The sequence below is a fragment of the Amblyomma maculatum genome, unplaced genomic scaffold, assembly GCF_055883805.1.
Source record: "Amblyomma maculatum isolate TAMU_Amacu unplaced genomic scaffold, ASM5588380v1 scaffold_13, whole genome shotgun sequence".
NCBI lineage: Eukaryota > Metazoa > Arthropoda > Arachnida > Ixodida > Ixodidae > Amblyomma > Amblyomma maculatum.
In genome coordinates, this window is record NW_028146738.1 from 28318347 (window position 1) to 28340352 (window position 22006).

A 22006-nucleotide genomic window follows, 5' to 3' on the forward strand; every position below is an offset into this window, starting at 1 on the left:
AATAAGCAGTTTCTGTTTTGTCTCGACGACACCTTCTCTATCTTGGATTGGGAGGGAACCCACGGAGACCATAATGCTTGAACGTGGGGGCACACTAACATGGTCATCAATAATGTGGAGTGCAGCGCGGAGCAGGCTGTTGGATTCGATAGCACTCTCAACTGAAAATCTCACGGACTTATTCTGCAGATCGATAATGGCGCCATTTTCGGTTAAAAAGTCCATACCGAGGATGACATCACGGGAACACTGAGCCAATACGATGAACGTCGCCAGAAAAGTTTGCCCTTGTACAGTGGATCCTCGACGTGCACACTCCCGTGGGCATAATTAAATGTCCGCCAGCTGTGCGTATTTGCGGGCCACCCCATGATGTTGTGACCTTTCTGAGAGCTTTGGCGAAGTGTGCACTTAGAATTGAATAATCAGCGCCAGTGTCGACTAGAGCAGTGACGTCTACGCCATCAACGGAGATCTGCAGGTCGGCAGTTTGTTGTGCCGGCGGCGACAGCTTCGTGGGGTTCGGTCTCGACTTCGATGCTCTGAAGGAGTGGTGGGGCGAATGTCGGCGTCGTGGTTACGTTGAGGATCAGCGGAATTTCGTAGCGGCGTCGATTCTGCTGGTGGCCGTATGTAACGAACTGTAGTTTGCAGTGAAGAACTGTCGTGGGTCTGTGGAGGATCTTGAAATTTTCGCACTGTAGCAGCCGCACCTCCAGAGGCTGCTGCATCTAGTTTCCCCTATGGGGACTTTGGAGTTGCTCCTGGCGTCCAGGAGAGCTGTAACGGCGAGGCGACGGCGATCGGAGGCGGCTTGGGCCTGTGTTGGAACGCGAAATGTATTCTGCGATTTCGCGTGGCTGCTGACCAGGCAACGGACGACGGGCATCAAAAGAAAACCCACGGAGGCCGGGTTCCCTGTAGGGGCAGCGGCGACACAGGTGTCCAGCTTCGCCGCAATGGTAGCACAACGGTTGGTGATCGGGCGTTCGCCAGATATCGGTCCTTCGGCGGCGTACGCTCGGCCGTGAAGACACATGGGCGACCGGTGCACGAGGCTCGTAGGATGGTGTCGAATGCGGCAGGTAGCGGCTGGTGACCGCGGCGTAACTCAGGGTCTGGGGCAGCGGTGTAGCTACGACGGGTTCAGGTGCAGCGACGGGTGCGGGCCCGGTGACGGGTGCGTGCACGGTGACGGGTGCGGGAACACCCAGCGCCTGTTGTACTTCCTCACGGATGATATCGGAAACTGTGGCAACCTGTGGCTGTGGAGGAATCCGCAGGTATTTGGCCACCTCTTCCCGGACTATCGCCCGGATCGTATCACGCAGCGATTCTGACGAAAACTGTACGGCTTCACCTGCACTCGCGGCGTTCATAGACACTGTAGTGCGCTGGTATTGCCGGGCGCGCATGTCAAGTGCCTTCTCGATGGTAGACGCCTCACTTATGAATTCGGCGACAGTTGTTGGTGGACTTCGCACCAGGCCTGCAAATAACTGCTCTTTAACACCTTGCATCAAAAAGCGCACTTTTTTCTCTTCCGACATGGTTGGGTCCGCGCGTCGAAAGAGTCGCTTCATCTCTTCGGCGTAGGCCGTAACAGTTTCATTCGGATGTTGTATACGGCTATTTAAAAGCAATTGCGCTTTTTCCTTGCGAAGCGTGTTGGTAAACATACGCAAGAATTCTGCCTTGAATGTATCCCACGTTCGGAGTCCGGCTTCTTGATTTTCGAACCATGCCCTCGCAGAATCCTCCAGTGCGAAGTAGACATGGCGAAGCTTCGAGTCAGCGTTCCAGGTGTTGAAGGCAGCCACCCGGTCGAACTGCTCCAGCCAGTCTTCAGCATCCTCATGTGGCAGGCAGTGGAAATGTGGTGGATCCCGCTGGTGGTTGAGCAGGACAGGAGTTGTCGATACCGGGGGATTCATCGCGCTGAGAGAAATGCTCCTTGTTGGTCTGTGGTCAGGGAGAGGACCACACTCGGGAGGCAGACCTTGCAGTCGGCGGCTGCTCTGGTGTACTGGGGTCTCCACCTTAGGGGTGCGTCCTGGGCTTGTAGGGGGCGTCCGGCTCATGAAAATCGTACCCGGCAGCTCCACCAGATGTCGCGTAAACAGCGACCTTTACGATATAACACAAACGTGGCCCGATCGTCCATCGACCTCCACAGTTTGCGACCTAGAAATCCATACCTTCTAACGCAGCAGCATCCCAGGATGGCAGGCTGGCAAGACCCAGCATCCAGTGTTCTGGCCAGCAAGCGTCAACATGTGATTTCCTCAACTGAAGGCTGTGATGTCCTTGAATGGCATTACGATTCAACCACGCAGTCCTCAGCAACCTTATCTCACCCCACCTCCTGTGTTGACTCACTTGCCCTGCCTCAGGATGCCGCCCATATGATGAACTGTGCACTGCCATCCTGGCATACTTCATCCTACCCTGCTGCCACTCTAAGTACCTGCTTTCACCCCCCTCTGCGCCAGCATTGCACTCGCCTCCGGCTGCATCCTGGGGGCACAGCACGCTGCAGCCATCAATAGTTGGTGCCCTGCCACTTCTGCCAAGTGTCTCCGATACTCTTGCAAGAAACGCATTGGGCGCTGCCACAATGTCACCGTGGCAGCACATCCTTATGGTCCAAACATGCCAGCAGGACTTTTCAGTGGCTTTAAGTCCACTGCCATGCCCTGCCAAGCTGGGTGAGGTGCCTGGCCTACTGACGTTTGCCATGTTGGCAAACGCAGTGATGGACGTGCCTCACACCACTCTACTCAACTGTGCAAATGTGCCTCCCCTGAACAGCACCACTGGCCAGGCCATTTTTTTTTTTTTTAGAAGAAGAAATTTGTTTATTCATGAAACAGGTATTACATAAGTAATACAGAAGGAGGTCCCAGAGCTCAAGGCTGTATCGGGACCTCCTATGGATGGATGTATAAACTTATGAAAAAAATATTATTGGTACCACAAAAGCAGTCAAAAGAGGCAAAACCGGCGAACACAATATGGTATTGTTAAACTTGATGGACCAATGGCCTCTGGAACCCTGCAAGGCAGTTCGTTTGCCTGTAGTGGTACCGCTACCCCTCGAGCTCTCCCATCAAGAGAGCCCCATTCCTTAGCTGCCAGTGTCTGAAGCATCACCTCTGCATCTCTGGTTACACCTTCCCTACGCAATGCCATCGGCCGCGAAAGATTATATGTTGCACACCAAATGTTGCCCGCAAATTCCAATGAAGGTGCATCATCACTGCAGCAGTCCCCAGCTAATTCATTGGTCAGAGCCAGGCCCTCAAGCTTGCCCTTCGATATGCCCCCGAACAGCGGTTATCATCCTTGGGTGAATCTTTATGCTGGTCACGTCCCTCTGTGCGTTCCCCTTATGGCACCACTTGTCCACTGCACAGCAGCCAACCTCGCCTCGACCACCTGAGATTATTTACCCACCAAATGGTCCTTTACAGACCTTGAACCTGAACTGAACATACTGGCATCCTTTTTTCATGCCTATTATTTGTTTTGATCATGTTCTTTACCCTCCTTTTCTTATTTCTTTTATTGACTGACCGACCGGGGGAAGCCCTGTAATGATGCACGTGCTAGCACCGGCCGCGTGTCGAAGAGCGGAAGAGGCAGCGCCGACACAAGCGCTGCAGAATACTCTTGAATTTGCCCTTAGGTCGGATGCTGCCACTCTTCCAGCTTTGATTTAATAAATGTGGCCACAGTGGTTGCCCCTATCCAGTGACCTCCCCATGCCAATAGGTTATTGCACAAGAATGACTTCGCTGATGAAAGCACAGCTGCTGCATACCAGAACAATGAATGAGAACTAAAAGAAACAGGCAAGAAAGCAAAGAACAGTCTTCGACCATAACAGATATAAAATCTCTCAGGAATTGAGCATGGACTGAGGAAAACGTGAAAAAAATATCTGATGACAGACAGACAAATGTGCTTACTGAATGGAAAAGCCTCTGACAGAGGTCAGCCGGAGAGCTGACCATCTGGCATGCTACTCTGCACAATGCAAGGAGAAAAAGAGAAGAAAAAGGGCAGTGGTGGGTGACGATATGATTTAAGGTTAAGGGGGGCCACGGGTCTTAGAATAGTGAAAAATGGACAAAAAAACACAAATTTGAGAAAAATGCATTATCGGAATGTTTCCACCTTCAAGCACGTGTCCTAAAAATATCAACGCTGAATTTGACCGAGAAATACAATAAAAACTGACTTTTAAAGCGCCATGGGAGCCGCAAAATGGTCAAGAAGGAGCAAAATTTGTTCAAAATTTAATCGCGCACTGCGGGCGAGGCAGCCGGCCGATCGCAGCCATATTGGGCTTGTTTTGAAGCTTATTTCTTTGTGAGCCTTTTGAGGCATGTCAAAATGGTGTTGCTCAAGCAGGCCGACTGCCATTGCAGGTTTTCCGAAAGCCGTTCTCAGCCGCTGATTGGCTGGCACGCACGCTCGCAAGGTGTGCCCCACGTCTCGCGTTTCCCATTGGTCACTACGACTGGCGCCATTTTCTATTTTGTTTAGTTCGCCATCGCGACGGCCACTGTGCATGTTTCTTTTCTGCCCTTGCGATCGTATCAAATGCTCTCGCAGTCGCCAGTGACCTTCTGGACGTACGTGAGTAAAGAACGTATATATATATAAATAACGAGAGCATCCGCGGAACGCTGCATGCGCTGCTTAAGAACGAGCATAAAGCCGGGCCGTCTGCCAATGCGGTGCAAGTTCACCTTGCTCGACGTACTGAAGTACAACAGTTATGAAGGCAGTGGGATCGTGAGTCTACTGATTCTGATTACAGGTAAACGGTGCCAGATCCTAGCACAAAGAATCAGGAAACATGCTGAGCGTGCTCAAGAAACTGAGTGTCATCATGAAATGAATGCCGAAACGAATAGGAACAAACGGGTGGTAGAAACTTCAGGACAACGGGCTGTGCGACTGCAAGTGATGGAAAGGTATAGGAGGAATAAGCAGAGCTACGCACCTACTTCGCATTTGATTAACTATGCAAATTGGCCGTAATTTTGTTTTCCCCGTGGTGCGTAATAAGTGCGGCAAATAATAATTTCACACCACAGTATGCAATGGAGTGCAAATAGAGGCTTTTGCTCCAGCAAAGGGCTCTGCACATGGCTCTGCATCTGAACAGCAAAGTTTCACTATGGGACAGTGACCAGTTTATTAGGTCAATTTGAGAAATATATGCCAATGTGTTTAGGCCTTAATGGGAAAGTTTATTAATATGGTGATACTATGTTATAGCACAATTTTAAGTATTTCTTTACCTTGTAGGGCACTGGAAAAGGCATGTGAAAAAATAAATGTAGTTTCTTATGCTCATCCTAGAAGTACATGGCTTTATGTCAAGCTTTTGCAATTTTGGCGGGATGGTACTGTCACATATTTTGTACAGACTTTCTCTTGAAGAGCAGAGCTACACACTGATGCCAATTACATTGCTGTAGCTGCATTCCAGAAAAGGTTACAGTTGTTTGAAACTTCAAATGCATTTTTCTCATTTCAGTGTTTTTGGACACTGCACTCAGCCTTGGGGGGCTTTTTTCTATGTTGTTTTTAAGTGACACTGACAAATTAGGTATCATTGCAATCGCACTAAAAAGATCTAGGGAGTGATGCTATACACATTGCTCTGATGCAATTGTGCTAATTGCAAATTAGCAAGGTAATGAAAGCTAATTAGAGAAAAATGTATGTAGTAAGAGTTGGTCCTTTTCTCACCTATAAGCTGCTTTCAAATCAATAAAAATAAAACCACCCTCAAGAACACGTCTTTGGCATTGAGTCTATGTAATTATTTTTTGCGTTTGGCAAGGCGAAATTGCCAAAAAGCCCCGTAAGAAGTACCCTTTGATTATGTTTTAAATCTATAGCAGTCCCTGAACCAATGTAGCTATCAAAAATCCAAGTACAGATTTCAAATCAGCATAAAAAACTGCCCCAGACTGAAGGGGTTCCAAGTGCCGAGAAGAGGTTCCGGTGCCGAGAAGAGGTTCCGGTGCCGAGATGCAGACGAAAGGCTCACATTTGCTCTTTTTTTCAGTTGTTTCAGATTGCCTTAGGATCGTTCGGCACTGGCTTTGTTTCAAGTCAGCTTGGAGTATGCGGGGAGGTCTACAAAGCATGCCCAGATGGAAACATCGAAGCGACTGTGAGGCCTCATCTGCATGAATTCATGGAGCCTCAGAGACAGCAACGTGCCGTGACACGCACGTGCACAACTTTCAAAGATGCCGACTGCCTCGAAGGACAGTGTCCGGCTGTAATCAGTGACCGGTGGTTATGTGCATATCTTAATGCATTTTCAGTGCCCGGCGTGATAGCAGTTGCCACTATCAGCCATCGAGGGCGCTCGTGGTGGAATGAAGGACTACTTGCTGCTACAGACAAGGCCTTTGAGTTCCGGTGCCGAGATGCGGACGAAAGGCTCATATCTGCTCTTTCTTCAGGTTGGTTTATTTTACCATTATAAGCCAACTTGTTCGCGTGAAAACTCAGTGCCGGATCCCACCTGATCATTACGGCAGTGTATGCTTGTCTGTGCCGGTGTCTGTCTATGTGCTGGTGCAATAGATTTTTGGTTCAGAATAAGACTTGCTAGCCAGGGATGTAGAAGAGAACCCTGGTCCTCGGTCAGATGTACACGAACGTGAACTCATGGAAGCAATATGTTCTCTGCCAAAGTTATTGGCAGGACAAGAGAAAATAGTAAAACAGCTAGAGGCTCTGGAAACGCAACAGAAACAAATAGATAAGAAATTCGAGAATTTTAAAAATAGACAAATTAGCAGAGGATCTGTCCGCTGTATCTGCGCTTGAGGATAGAGTAGAAGTGCAAGCTCAAAACAAGCAGCTTTCAAAAGCTATGCAGAATGTACTAATCTATCAGGACAAATTGGAAAATCGTTCCCATAGGAACAATTTGTAGTTCTTTGGAATAAAAGATGACAATAATAAGGAAACATGGGATGAATCAGAGGGGAAGATTACATCAGTCTGCTGTGCCATATTAGGCGTCACTATTGAATCATCGACAGTCGAGAAAGCTCACAGGATGGGGAAGTATAAAGACAATAAGCCAAGGCCTATTATAGTGAAGTTTGCGCCGTTCAAGGACATACAGCGTCTCCTTTCTGCTGCTTCAAAACTAAAGAGCACTGGTATGTCGATAAGTGAGGACTACTCTCAGCAGGTTCAACATTGGAGAAGTAAACTTATCGCTTTTGCGCGAGAACAAAACTCCGTAGCTAAATTTAAATTGAAGTACAACAAGATGACTTGACGGCAAGATGCATATTTATGATGGTGCAACCGATTCCGTAAGGGAGAATACGCAATAGCAAACAAAACATGGGCCGCTGCGGCTTAGAAAACACTTATCAGAACGCCTATTCATCGTTGTTATCAACTGTAGGAGCCTGAAGAATAAGGCAGATGAATTTGCGAGCCTTTTGCGCATTTCACAACCCGATATTGTGATCGGGACTGAATCCTGGCTAGAGCCTGGCATATCGGATTGTGACAGGTTTCCATCGGAATATTTAGCTTATCGGAAAGATTATAATCGGCAGGGAGGAGGAGTGTTCATCCTTGTGCATAACAGAATACGGAGTGCGCCGTTACACTACAATGACGTCTCTTCAAAATATGTGGTGTAGAATATTGCTTTCTAGCGGTAGGAGCCTGTGGTGGGAACGTTTTACAAGCCACCGTCGTCAACAAGCATAGAGCCATTTCGTAGCCTTTCACAATCACTGTCAGCATTGTCATCGAAAACCATTCTACTGAAAGGTGACTTTAACATGCCTGAAATTGTATGGCGTGACCGCTGTCCTGTGGCAACAAGCGGCTCTGGCCTCCAGTCTGCCTTCTGTGAGGTGGTACGGAACAATGAACTTGTCCAGTTTGTTAATTTCCTAACACATTATGGCTCAGCTGGAGGGAGTACATTAGACTTGTTGTTTAGTAACAGTGAAGATTTGGTGGAATCAGTTAGGGCAGCACCAGGAATAAGTGAATATGAGCAACAATAGTATGCAAACAGAAATCGTCAAGAATTGCCCTAGACAGATTTTTATATATGAACAGGGTAATTATGAGGCCATAAATGAGGAGTTGGAATTTTTCCTGCCTGTACTTCTGGAATGTAGCAGTCAGCACAACGTAGAAACATTATGGGATATGTTCAGAGACAAACTGCTCTCTTTGGTCGCTAAATATACCGTATACACGCGTGTAATGGCCGCACTTTTTTTTCCGAGATTGGGGTGAAAATCAGGGGGTGCGCCGATTCCATGAGAAAAAAAGACAGCGAAAAAAATTATTTGCGGTGGTACCTGCCTTTATTAATGTCGAAAAAACTCCTCGTCCTCCTCCGCTAAACTCATCGGGATTTCAGGCTCGTCCCGTGTCCAAAACATCACTCCTCGTCGTCGTCCTCCTCCTCCTCCGAACTCATCGGGACTTCAGGCTCGTCCTTGTTCCAGATGAGGTCATCCTCCATACCGTCCAGCCTGTTTGATATCCCTGTCACCTTGAAACTTTTTTCCACAGTCTCGAACGAAACCGTGGCCCATGTTTCGAGTATCCAGTGGCAAACGGCCACAAGCGATGCCCATTTCAGTCGGCCGGTTGGAATCTTCTGGTGGAGGGCCGTTGCCATCCACTCACTGTACGCACGGCAAAATCCACACTTAAAAGGGCGGTTTATGCAGACGTCCAGCGGCTGAAGCATGCCAGTCATGCCTCCAGGTATGACGGCCAAGTCCGTGTTAGATGCCCGGAGCTGTTGCCACACGCTCTCTGTCAGGTGCCCCCTGAAGCTGTCTAGGACGAGTAGAGAACGCGTCGCAAGATTCGCCCCTGGTCGCTTCTCCCAAAAACACTTCAACCAGTCTGTCACCAGCTCATCTGTCATCCATCCTTTGTCCTGTGCACGAACAAAGATGCAATCAGGGAATTTCTCCGCAGGTAGACGTTTCCGCTTAAAAACTACGTAAGGCGGTAGTTTTCGTCCATCCACTGTGATGCAAAGCATGACCGTGCATCGCTGCCTTTCGCTCCCCGATGTAAGCACACGCACGCCCTTCTTCCCCTTCGCCTTGACTGTCACATTCTGGGGTGCATCAAACCAAACTGGGGGTTTGATCGGCGTTACCAATCTGAGAGAGAAGGTGCTCATGTTCTCTGCGCTTGTTGATAACAAACTTGTGGTAGACGTTGACACATCGTCGTGCGACGGCGAATGGACAGGTTTTTTCGCTTCATGAAGCACGAAATCCACCCATTGCTGGCTTTAAACACGGTAGCCGCAATCCCCTTGCTACGTGCAATGTCTAGCGCTTTCATGCGCAACATCTCAGTCGAAACAGCAAAGCCATTGCGCCGCGTCTCCGTCACGTACTCGAGAAGTGAGTCTTCAACTTCCGGAAACATGCTCTGCTTCCCTCGAAAAGCGCGCCTCTGAACATTTGTTTTCCTGACGGCATCTTCTTGGGAGCACCATCGCCGTACACATTTTTCGTAAATGCCGAACTTTCGTCCAGCCGCTCTTTTTCCTTCTTCTTTCGCGTAGTGAATCACTTTCAGCTTAAAGTGAGAGGTATAACTAACATATTTTCCAATTGAGGAAAAAGAAAATCTTCAGCTCACGAGCGCAGAACAGATCAGGGCAGCGATGCGTTCCAATTGCGAGATCGCACGTGATATGCTTTGGGCAATCGAGGAAATGGCTGTAAAACAGAGGAGCGAACAGACTTGGATTGGATTGGATTTGCTGGCCTCACCCTTTGTACCGGGCGGGCATCGCTGCGGCTAGGAGCGCCCCCTTTGTAACGGAGGTGGTGTCCACTGCCCCCATGCTCGACTTTTTTTTCCCTCAAATATTTTGTTCTTAATTCTTATTGGCTATTCTACTTCTAACCTTGCGCTTCATTTTGGCTTTCACTTGATTTTTGGGCCCCACCTGGTAGCAGTAACCACAAAATGTTCCGTATTTCTTGCACCGCACAGTAGACGGCACTGCCCAACTTCCTGAAAATCATGGTGCGGCTTTTACTCGGGAAATTTTTTAGTTTTTTTTCCCAATTTTATTTCTAAAGTTCGGGGTGCAGCCATTAAACGCGTGTATACGGTATTCCCTCTAGGGTCGTATCATCTAGGCGTAGAATGGACAAACCATGGATTAACAAGGAGCTGCGTTAATCAATTAGAAAGAAAGCAGGGGTATACAAGGCTTTCTAAAAAACTTCAAACCAGAACTTGTATGATAGGCTAAGAACTCTAACTAAAAACTTGAAGCAGGAATTAAGAACTGCAAAAAGAACATACTTATCGTCCCCCCTAGCGGATAAAATAAGATCTAACCAAAAGGAATTATGACGATACGTCAAAAGTAACGAAAAAAAAGACAATGTTGGTGTTCCTGCTCTCAGGCACGAATTATTAACAGATGATACTGAAAGGCTGATTACTTTAATGAATATTTTCATTCTGTTTTCACAGTATACCGTCACACACCACTACCTGAAATACATGAGCAATTACCTAAAATGGAGGACATTGTTGTGAATGAAGCTGGAGTTAGGGTGCTCATGAACAATCTAAACCCGCATTCTGCTCACAGTCCAGATGACGTGTCAAATCACGTCTTAAAGCGCTGCGCCTGAAGTATTGCACCTTTTTTGGCTGGTTTATTTAGCAAGTCATTAAATTCTTAACAACTACCCAGTGAATGGAAAATGGCAAATGTAACTCCTATTTTCAAGGGTGGCTCTCGTGATTTGGTAATCAATTATAGTTCGGTATCTTTGACATCTGTTTGTTGTAAAACGTTGGACCATGTGTATTCGGGACTTAAGCGCCTCGATGACCATGGTTTTTTCATCCCGACCCAGCATGGGTTTCGCTCGGGATTATCCTGTAGCACACAACTTGTAGAATTCATCCATGATGTTGCATATGGTTTTAACAATGATACACAGATAGATGCTATTTTTATTGATTTCAGAAAGGCATTTGAAATAATCCCGCAAAACTTACTTCTACAAACTTTCATATATTGGTCTTCCTGATTCACTTTAAAGCTGGGTGAAAGATTACATGTACGAAAGGCAGCAAAAAGTGGCTCAAATGGTGCGACGTCGCAAATGGTTGAAGTTTTGTCAGGCGTGCCACAAGGATCCGTCCTGGGGCCGCTCCTGTTCCTCGTGTATATCAATGATTTACCTGAAGGCCTTGCTTCGAGTGTTAGATTATACGCTGATGACTATGTTGTGTATAATATTGTGTAATATGCAGAAGATATGAGTGTGTTGCAGTCTGATCTCGAAAAAATCTGTTCCTGGTGTGTTAAATATATAAAATGGACCTGAATGTTGCAAAATGCTGTCATGTGCTGTTACTGAACAAAAAGCAAAAGTTCTCTAGCTCATACTTCATAAATAATGCTTGACGAAGTCAAATATCTGGACATCACATTAACGGCAACACTGGACTGGACAAATCACATTCACTACATGCGCTAAAGCATGTCGCCTTTTACATCTTTTTTCACCCGCGCACCACACTTGACACGACGACCGACGCAGCCTCCGCCGAACGCTACGACAGCCACGCCGCTGCTAACACTAAAACCAAAAAGGCCGAAAATCAGTCTAAAAATCTGATTTTTTATTTCTTCATTTTTGCGGTCCTGAGACGTTTCCGCAACTATCTACAAATTTTGGTTAAAAAATACCACCCAATTTGCATGCTACAGCGTTCCAAAGTTAGAATGTAAACGTTTGGCACTTTAAATTGACATCAAATCGCGCCAAGTTTTGACCGGCCGCGGATCGACAAATATGCGCTCCACCTGCATCATTTTAGTCTCATTCAAAAAATCGTGATTCAGGCTATTCCCATATCCAGATCGGCGTCCATGATATAACCTCTGGAAAGAAAAACAAAGGGACAAATTTGCGCGAACCATGCGCTGCTATTCGATTCCGCAAGCATGTGACCCAAATGGCTACTTCTGGTTGGCTGCCAGCATCACCTGCTTGCGGCCTGGCACCATTTTGAAAAGATCGCATGGTTAGGTCTAGCTGGCTCAGCGACATTACGTCGTCCCGACCACAGCGTAAAACGCGGAAAATTTAGGTTCGAGCATCATACTGGCCTAAAAAGCGAAGAAAAGTAGAGATAAGAAGCACGCCGATGACGCAGCATCATGTTATCCGCAATGTTCACTTCACTTTAATGCCTTAAAGACCCTCATTAGAGGGTATTACATAATGGGTGGGGCTGCCAGCAACGAAACGTCGACGCTCCACAATGAGCCGATAAAGGCGTAGCAGGTGGCGCTTGGCACCAAAGATAGGAGAGCTAACAATTCCCTCGAGGCGATTCCTGCCACGTAAGAGCATCGTAATCATGATGATACAGATGAAAAAGTGATACCTAAGCAGTTTTCATGGGCGCAACAGATCGAACACTCGGAAACTTTAGTGGCGCAGCTGCAGAAGTTATTGCGAAATGGCTACGCGTAAGGCATGCGGAATCGCAAAACTTGAAATAAATTCCCTTCTGAGTTTCAGGGCAATTATCTCGATGGAAAACAATGCATTCATACCAGAACTCATATCATAGAGTTGCTTTTAGGCTTGGTAATTCAAAAATATATCAAACAAAAACATTTTTCGCTGATTTTTCAAAATTGAATTTTGGAAAGGAGCAATATCTCGGCTTCTACAGCAGCTATTGCTATAATTCTTTTTTTGCCAGAAATCTAAAATCATAAGTTCTGTAATAACTCTGTTTTTTAACCATTATTTTCCATACTTGTCAAAATAAGTCATTTGGCCCAGTCACCAAAATAAGCTTTTTCTTTGACAAGTTCGGCAAGCCACAACTTTCTTCCAAATCATCCTAGAATGCTCAATTATGCTTTATAGCAGTCCTTTGTGATTCTAAATTATTTAGGGATCAAACTTTTCTCCTCAAGATCAGGAAAAAATGGTTCTAAGAGGGGTGTCCCCCCTTAAACTGAAAATTTAACTCCAATTTGTTTTTTATATGTTTTTCAAAACGTACATTTTGCCTACCCTTCCATTTTGTGGGTGGCACTCTGGCTCTTCTATTCATTAGATTTTACTGATTCTTTCATTAGCTAGCTCGTAATTGTACAAGGAACACAACAAAGCTATTTGTAAGAGGTCTGCTTTGCATGAACATTTTGAAAACATATGAAACTCTAGAAAGGGGGGGGTTGTATTTGCAAAGCTTAAACTTCAAACTTGCAAAACTTTGGCTGGAAGTAAGGCAGGTCCATAAAAGTAGTTTTATTGTATTCCTTAGACATTCAGTAACAGATCCTTAAAGCTTTTAGCAATTTTACTTCAGTAGATATTTCTAAAATCGTCCCGCAAACTTCAAACACCAAGGTTACTGTAACTACTAAACACATTTATGTAGAAAGAAACTAACACCATATTTGAAATCAGCACAAAAATTTACATAGACACTGCTGATTTCATATTAATAGCAATAATAATAAGAAAATTTTGTTCAAGACCCAGGTCCCCCCTTAAGAGCACCTGCAAGCAACATACCAAAAGTATCGACCAGCAGCTGCCATCTTCCTCCTCACCATCAAGTAACTCACGTTACACGTCAATTCTCAAGCTGCTATACAGAACATCCAACTCTGTATTCCTGTAACCCCAATTATGTAGCCTAAGCTGTAATTAAACCTCAGTTATCCCCATGCAAAAGAAGTTAGTTCATTCAACCAACCGCTATGAGACAAAGCACCAAAAGGAATGGCCATTTACAGTCATTACTTCACCCATTCAATGAACATACAACTGTTTTTCCAATACTACCTCCGACACCATCACTGTGTCAACCGGAGCAATGTGCATAGCCATAAATTGAGTTTAGGTTAACAGTTTTGAAAGACGGTTCTATATGCCATTTGCTAATTTAATTCCTAAGTCGAAAATAGGGAGCCCCAAGGAATATTGCGTAATAACTCGATATTCTCAGAAAGAAAAGAGCAGACTTTCCATTCAAATTAGTTGCAAGACTGCTTCTTGGGAGTTGCACAAAAAAAAAGAGGCCACAGCTCTTTTTTTATGATGGCAGTCATGTGATTCTCCTGTTTTGTGACCTACACAGCTTAGAATCCTCTGGCCATTTCCTTGATTGCCACCAATGTCCTGGTAGGGGTCACTACGGGTCTACATGAGTGGCATCTGTATCTTTTCCTACCTTTCTCATATCATGCTCAGTTGAAATGCCTCTCTGCTGTATTCACTTTTAATTAGTTCTGGCCTACATCTGGACATGATGCATGCTTACTTACCTTGAGGGAGTAGGTCTGAGCAAAGTCCTTCCATGTAGCATCTGTTGCTATTGGAAAATATGTGTCCAACTTCTCCGGCACAAATCCAGGTGGCAGGGCCTTTTCGGCGTACACTATGACCTCCTGAAAAAGGCAGGAAGGTTGAAATATAATTAACAAAGTAAACAAGTGAGCCAGACAGAACTATGCTGCAGAAGAGACAGAAAGCAACTGCTGATGTACAAATGCAGATAACTGTTTTAAATCTTCAGAGCAGCCAAATACTTCAGCCTTTTGCCATTCTCTTCCCAATAGTGTGAAAACAAAAGCTGTCATCGTTCCTGTGGTGCTATTTCAGAGGCAAGAATGAGCAGTTTGCTCATTGCAAAGTCGTAAGCCAAGTGGTCGAGGATAGTTGATGTTCACAGGCTTGTTCTTCTAGCAAAGCTCCGATTTTAGCAAAATGTGCCTACTTCACATCATTGGAGGTTAATTTACACATTTACATTGACTTGACGTTGAGGTTTGCAGTCCTTCAAAGTATAGTTAGTATAGTAAGGGGGTAAATTTTCTAAAATTCAGGGATCAAATAACAAATAGAGAAAGCTAGAGATTATGCATTTCTTTTTTTGTAAGGCGAAACCCTTTCTAGGCTTATTGAAATCCCGTGCATAAGATCTGTACGCTGATGTGTTACTTGCAAAAAATGAATGTATGAGGAGGAAAATTAGCTATCAATCATAACAGATGTATGAGGAGGGAAAGTAGATGTCAATCATCCTGATGAAGTCATCCGAAAAATAAAAATCCTGTCTCCACCGGAAATCGAACCACCACCCCTTGTATCCCCAGCCGAGCACTTTGACAAACTGCACCACACCTGGGATCGTGAAATGCACATCATAATTCTCCTTGTCTACCATGAGGATGATAGTAGTGATGACAATGATGCTGGAATTAGTGATAATGATGGTGCATTTAGTTTATAATGGCAATGAGAACAAAAGCGGTGCACCGTGTGCAGCAGCAATGCTCCTGCTTTCGCATTTCTGCAGCTTAGATTCCACAGTTCTCTCGGAATTTTTTGTTTTTTAATCAAGCGTGGTTTGACAACCTCAATCACGAGATTTTGTCTTGCTTGCACGAAGAATAATAAAACAAGGTTTATTGTCCACAAAAATCAACATCTTGCATCACATTAGGGCAGCTCCAGAAGAGCCCAATTTCAAGACAGCTGTGATCAGCCTATGCCCAAAATCAAACCCACTAAAAGAACAGAACAAAATGCAAAATGTCAATTTAATAGCGAACATAGAAAAAAACAACAAAAAAGGCAACGGGGCGAATGCTGAAAGCAGATAAGAAAGCAAGTTGTAAGCAAATTACAGGTGAGCATGTCTTTGGCAACATGCTTTCTCGGGGCAGGCAATGCTGGGCATATCAGGTTATATACCTTGTGCACGTTTCAGCAGCTTTAAACTTTTTTTGGCAGACTTGGGCTCCGTCACACCGTTATAGAATTGAAAATTTAAAACTGCTGCACATTTTCCAGACTGGCTGACACGTGAAACGAACTTTACATGCGCTCGTTCCCCCCTGCTGATCTTTGTCAAACTAACCCTTCTGAATTTTCCTGGTGCTAGCATGGGCAGACACCGTGTGCCATGCATGATGGTTTGGTTTATAGGGTCTAACATCCCAAGGCGACTCAGGCTATGAGAGATACCATACTGGAGATCACAACGAAGTCCGCAGCGAACACTGGCATGGTTAGCTCAAGAACAATGGTATCAAACTAATGGCAGTGACACGATGGCTTTGCACAATGCAAGCCCATTTTACACGAACCCAGCACACAGCACCAACGCAATGCTACAGCCATAGTCAATGCTGAAAAAGAACAATTGCTTCCACGAAAGAAAGCCATTCATAAAAAAAAAAAGTATTTAAATGAAAACCAAGTTTCACTTCAAAAAAATCTGCGCTATAAAATGCACTCAAATTACAATTCGCAACAATTTGCTTCATGGGCTAGGTGCCAAGCTGCCAATAGGGTGGAGCAAGCCACTTAAAAGCGCAACCACCTCCAGCACCACGCCATGCTAACCAAAGGGTGCCAGACCAGGGCATGTTTGCTGTGGCTGGCAGTTCGGTTTGCCTGCTTTTTCGCCCGTGTCCAATCGGTATCCCTACAACACGCTCATGAAAGAAGTACTTTTCCATATTTCACCTCTGGTTGTGACCTTGTGCACTGAGAAGACCTGGAAAAGCACTCCCTTCATAAGCGCGTTATTCAGGCAGCAATCCGGTACAGGAGAAAAAAGCAGCCAAATCAAACTGTGCATCAGCTATCATCAGTCACTGGAGCCAACCAGAAAGAAAGCATGGTCTCACAACTAGTAGCTAAAGCTTTATGGCAGTGATGTCAGTCTATGCCATATTGTTGGCTGTACAGTAACTTACACTTGTGTTACCCACAGATGAAATAAGCATTTCAGGATAATGAAAACTTGAACTACTGACAGCTTTATTGTCTATTTTATGTAAATGTTTGGCACATCAATAGTCAATAGTTGAAAAATAAATAATCACCTAAAGATGTCAATACTTCTTGAACGCAAAGAGCACACAGTGAAAGGATAACACATACCAAAAGCCAGGCACGCAAGATGAGGGGAACAAGAACCTTCTCTGAGCACCGCAGGGTCCCAGGTGGAGATGGTCTCGTAAGGGGAGGTCAGGTAGCCATAGAAGATGTGCACCAGTTACTTGGGGCCAAAGAATGGCGAGCTCAGTGCACACAATAGTTTGCTTGTTACACCACCCACGGAGTGCTGCATAGAAATGAATCACCAGGGACACACACAAGCCTCAAACCTCTGCCATACAAGCACACCTATTTTACTCAAGGAAATTATGTACATAGCAAGTACTGCTATGTGGACAGTGGTTGAACAATGCTACACAGAATGCACAAAATGAAATGCATACAAGTAGACTACTCATGCACACCTTTCAGTATTCTACTTAAGTCTACATGATAACAAGTTTTTGTTATTGCAACTGTAGGAAGAAGGAAAAGAAAATGCACGGGCCTGCTACTGGCTCTGTAGCTGAGCCACCTCCACTGCCTCGTGCGGACAGAAGAGAAAATAAAGAAGAAAGTAAGAAAAAAAAGGGAAAGACAAGCGTCGCAACAGCCGTCGTCCGAAGCGGTGGTGGATGGCTGCCTCCGTCGCAATTAAGCGGTGGTAACGTACCAGTCCCGGCCCCGTAGGGCCAGGAGCAGCCACCCACAAGTTGCTTATGCATTTAAGTGCAACTCTTGTTGCCGCTCACAGCCACTGGGCCGCAGAGAGAGAGACAAAGAAGCTGTCTGCTTTTTTATAGAAGATTTTAAACTGGTTGATAATGTTGATGATGTTTGCAGTTGTGTTCCAATTAACTTTTAGATATATGCAATAAATGTCATTGATTTCACAGAATAAAAGCTTCCTTTAAATAGCAAATAACGTATATCATTTCCCCGACCTGAACCAAAAAAAGACAGGTTTTTAATCCATTTCTTTGTCCATGTAGCACAGTGCACCTTACACCTGTCTGCGCTAATCGCAAGCACACTGTTGTTCTGTTGTTACTGCACAATGCTCTCGCGAGGTTACAGGTATCTCAGGCCGTTCGTATCTCAGACCAAACGCATTTCATAATAAACTTATAAATGGGCGAACTCCCCACAACACAATTACAGTCACAACATAGCACGTAAATTAATACACATGCACTCCATAACGTGCATCTCATGCAGGCAGAACAGAGTCCGAAGAGAATACTGGCATGGTTAGCTTGAGAACAATGGTATCACACTAACGGTGGTGACGCGATTCCTTTGCACAGTGCGAGCACATTTGCATCAACACTGCTCGGAGCCCCGAACGCAATTCTGCAGCCACAATAAAGCATCGCTTACTCAATAACAGCTAATGAACTAGAATTTCGCAAGCTCACATGCGTGACGAGAAACACGAACATGAACGCCATACCGCGTTTTCCACCACAGCGCAGGGACAGCAAAGTCAGTGGAGCTTTAAGGCCCGAATTCTGAAACACTCCTAACCTGGGGCCGTATTAAAGACGGCTCACACTCACAATCACACTCACAATCTTCCTATTGGCCAGCGGCAACACGGCGGGAGTGGCCGTCCTTTACATCATCGACGTCTGCTGTTTACGTCATGAACACACTTGAAGTGATGACGTTGGCTACGGGCCAATTGTGAGCGACGCGAGCCACTCACAACTTGTTTGTGAGCGCTCACAAAGGGAAAATGGCGGCGATCTATGCGGCAGCCGGCGTTCTCGTGAGGCGGTAGCGACGGCGTCCCGACGCGATCATCGGCGAAGGACGGTGTACGAAGACTGTTTGACGTGCTCGGTGAGATGTTTCGACGCTTGTTGCTACTCGAGAAGGATATAGTACAGTGACTGTGCGACGCGATGAACTGAGATAGGTGTGTGCGGCCGAGTGCGCTGTGTGTGCGGCAGCAGATAATGTGTGCACTGCACTTTTTCCGAACTGCTAGTGGCTTCCAAGCCGCTACTGGCAACGAGGCGAACATCGGTTTCACGCAGCCGACAGTTTGAAAGCGTTTGCGGCGGCGTGCAGCTAGGGCGGCGGAGAAGAAAGGCTTCCTTCGTCACGGCAGCATACCCGTCGTCGTCGGGTTTGTCGACGGCACATCGGTCGTCTACGAGTAGTCTTGTGATGTCCCTGTTTCAGATATGAGATGCCAACATGATTTTGGCCATGAATCTCCCTACGTGGGATCTTGGCATGATGCTTTCTCCTGGCGACACTCTCGGCTGCACACAGGCATGACATAGGTCGAGGCCGGCCTGCTGCGAGTCGTCGAATTCACGACACTGAGCCGCGCTGCTGTTTGCAAGATAAGTTAACGGTAGGCTCCACGTGCCTCACATGTATTACCGTTCTTGGGCTTTTATAAAAGCTGGAACATAAGACACTAGTACATTGTTGCAATGCCTACGTAAGAAACGAAGATGGGGATGTGTTTGTTTGATGCCTGTATTGAGTAGGAATGGGACATCATTTATACCGATATGAAGTGCAAGGCTGTCCATACAGCATTGTTGCTGAAACGTTCAATCACTCATTGTCTGCACGCCCATGAATGTCATCGTCAGCAAAACCTGGCAATGAGCTACTTGATGCGACTCTTCCATTGTGTCAGTAAGGCTGTTAGTTTATGAGGCTGTTGAGGTCGACAATGACGTGACGAAGAATGTGCTTAACAGCGTGCCATTTTCGGTTATGCTGGTGAGAGGGGCACCTGTTGGAGACATGGCTGCCAGTGCCATGGAATCCCGGTCCGTACTCTCCATAACGGTTATAGAACAAGGTATACACCTCCACAAGGTTAATGGTGGATAACTGCATCGACGTGCTAAGACCCGCTTCCAGTGCTTACAAAAATACTAGACGTTCCTCTACCAGCCAGAGCGTGTAGCATGTGCCTTGTTGCATAACTTCGTTGGATGTCTTCCTGCCTGCCTGCAGACGAGGAGGGTGCTGCTGGCTTGGACAAGAAAGGGTCACATCTGTGCACTGGCTACTTGGAAGTGGGATCACTATTGCCATGCATACCTCTAGTGAAAAGCCATACAGAATCATGTTGTGAGCCTGTTCCACAGAACCTACCACCAGAGGCTGGCACAGCTGCCCATGGTGCGGCAACCGCATTGGCGTCAATCACAGCACAGCAATCGGCCGTGATATACCACACGAAGCTGACCAACTCATCACAGGCAGCCAAGTGCAGCGTCTTCTCGTTTCATGTCTGTGCCAGAAACCTGTTGTGATAAAGATGCATCTTCTCGAACCATGCGTTAAAACACCTCATCTGTCAAGTCAAATTTGTCTTCGTACACCCCCCTTCACTGTTGCTTACAACCGTGTATGTTGGTGTTTGTGTGTGTGCATGTGTTTGAGTACATAATTAAAGTGTTTCACAACGAGGCAGCAAATGTGATGCCTATCGGAATGGGAAGTCCTCACAGAAGTTTTTTTAGAAGCACCTGTATCCACTGTGCAGCTTTATTTTCCTGCAGCATTTCACACGCTCGAATATGCAGCAGCGAAACCAACTTCCTGCAATAGCATCGACAGTTATTTGACGTGCTGCACAACTGTGCTACACAGAGAGGACACACAAGAATAATTTTTAGAGCCTGTAAGCTGGCACAGTACTTATCGCAGGTCTGATATACTTCAGAAGCAAGAAATGAAAGTATTGTGCATAAAACTGCGACCCAGAGGCAAAACACAAAAGATTAGTTGCTTAACGATTACAGGCTTGCATAGTAGTTGTCATAGGTTTGGCACATTTCAGAAGCAGTAAACAAAGTATGGCAGTTAACAGTGCAGAAACATGACACAAGTAGTGCTATGTACAATGTTTGCATAAGGTAGTCTCCATTAGTGAACCTTCCAGGACTACAGGCCTGCATATACTGTTAGGACGCATAGAAAGCATTTGCTTAATGCTAAACAGTGTAAAGCTGACAAATTGAATGCATAATATTGCGAGTTTTAGTGCTCGCAGTGATTGTAGCGTACGCAGAAAATCCCATAGGTATATAAACTGGTGCAAAAACATCACATATGCATCATGCAAATGGTGTGTGGGCAGAAGGTATCGCTCAAAAACAAAGCAACTCAGTCATGAGAACGAAGAAAAAAAATACAGAGCACACTACAATGAAAGCTACATCGAAAGCCCTGTCACGGTGGCACTGCAGTGAATGAAGGCTTCGGGTTCAGTCACGGCAGGGGTGGAAGCATTCCCATGATCATGTTCTTTCCTAAACTATCCAGCTATATACAAACAGATCATGCAAGGACAGAGCTTCATTTTGGCCTACACTACATGCTTCACAGTCGTTTTGTATTTTCTAAAGAGAAACAAATAGAACCACGGAGCCTGCACGTTGCACTTTCAGCACTTTTCTCATCGATACTAGTAGGCGCCGACCGAAAGCACTTCCGCAAGTTGTCTTTGTCCATTTCCGTGTCAAGCGCTCCATGAAATTTTATCGCTGCAGGCCCTGAACTTCGACTGCATTCTATTAGATTTTCAGCAAGCTTACGGAACCCGCACAGTACTTCGATTACCGACGACGCTAAAAAAAGCAGCACCTTCTCGGGGAATCAGCTGTTTGCTTGCAGGCCGCCATGTGCACGCCATGACGCCGCCCGCGCACCCTCGCGGCAACAAAAGTTACCTAATAGCAAGTATAACTACAAAACTAAGAACGCTTCAACTTGAGCTCAATGTTAATCAATACTAAAAATAGTATCTTGCCAAAATAAACCTTTATTTGTTTTATTTATTGCGTATTAGTTGCGTCGTGTTAGAAAAAGTTAGGAGACGGTCCTGCTCAGTTTTGTGCCACACTGTGGCATGAACGTTTGCCGAGGATTCGGGACTACTAGGGCGTAGCCACGCTAAAAGTCGCTGGTAATTGGACAATTTCGCATACTCGTCACAATTGACGTCTCAAGCTCTCAAGGTTGCGTCACAGCTTCGTAATTTTGGGGCCGAATTACGGACTCCG

The 22006-nt window shown here is 45.8% G+C and overlaps 1 long non-coding RNA gene across 2 annotated transcripts in view; it reads right to left on the reverse strand.

The window, feature by feature from the left end:
* The window catches only part of LOC146172463 (uncharacterized), a 122420-nt gene extending 100776 nt beyond the window's left edge, over positions 1 to 21644 (reverse strand). For both annotated transcript variants that reach the window (XR_014702474.1, XR_014702475.1), the window contains exons 1-3: positions 21588 to 21644; positions 17025 to 17208; positions 14396 to 14518 (exon numbers count right to left, since the gene is read on the reverse strand). This is a non-coding gene — a long non-coding RNA (uncharacterized LOC146172463). The remainder of the gene's footprint in view (positions 1 to 14395; positions 14519 to 17024; positions 17209 to 21587) is intronic.
* Between the last annotated feature and the right edge of the window lie 362 nt (positions 21645 to 22006).